We start from the raw sequence: 913 nt of genomic DNA, 5'->3' as shown, positions 1-913 counted from the left end.
GGGGCTGCGAGGGGCTGGGGTTGGGAGACGGGCCGTGGCTAACGTGGGCTGGGACAGAGCTGCCTGCGCTCAGGGGCAGTCGGCAATGGGTCAGAGCACGGCCGCGCCATCTGCGCGCAAGTGCTGGGTGATACCACTGGCGCCATGGGCATGTCTCGAGGACGTCCTTTGTGCAAAGCGCGGCGTTGTCCCCAGCTGAGGTCGGGGCTCTCTGCGCCAGGCCTTGCTGCGCGAGCACGGAGCTGCCCGGCAGGCCAGAACACGTGAAACGCTGCTCCGAAACATGGGTCAGACCTCTCCGAAGCCGCTTGTAGCCCAGCTGCTGACTTCTGTCTCCTGCTGTGAGGTCGTTAGCCCACGTTCATCATTGTCTGCAAGGCTGGTCGGGAACATTAGCATTAATTACGCACAATTGGTTTCTTATCTTTCCCTGGAAGCAGCAGCAGTGGGGTTTGAGCTGAGAGACACGTGCTGCATCAGCCATCGTGTGGTGAGAGGTTGCAGGCGAGGGCGGGAGTGGTGCTGCCCCTCTGACCTGCGCCGGAGACGGGCAGTGTGGCCGGGGGGGGGGGACAGTGCACGTTGCAGAGCTGCCGGGGCAGCCTCCAGAGCACCTGTGGGGACCAGCACTGGGAAGTTTGGAATGCTCCTTTGCTGGAGTCGTGCGGCACTGGCGTGTCTCAGGGGGGCTGTGAGGAGCTCTGGGTCCAGGAGGTGGGCAGGGCCTGTGGGGCCGGGAGGAGGAGCAAGGGGGTTCTGGGGCCCATGAGACAAGGCAGGAGCTGATCCCACGACCTGGCCAGGGAAAAGGGCCTCCAGGAGAAGGATGTGGAGCAGGTGCGAAGAACTGGTCTGGGTGTGCTGTGGGTGCGCCGCTGGGACACAGGGGTGTGGATGGGTGGGCTGGTGGACC

Source organism: Buceros rhinoceros, unplaced genomic scaffold, assembly GCF_000710305.1.
Source record: "Buceros rhinoceros silvestris isolate BGI_N320 unplaced genomic scaffold, ASM71030v1 scaffold29523, whole genome shotgun sequence".
Classification (NCBI taxonomy): Eukaryota; Metazoa; Chordata; class Aves; order Bucerotiformes; family Bucerotidae; genus Buceros; species Buceros rhinoceros.
Note: the sequence above shows the minus strand (reverse complement) of the source record.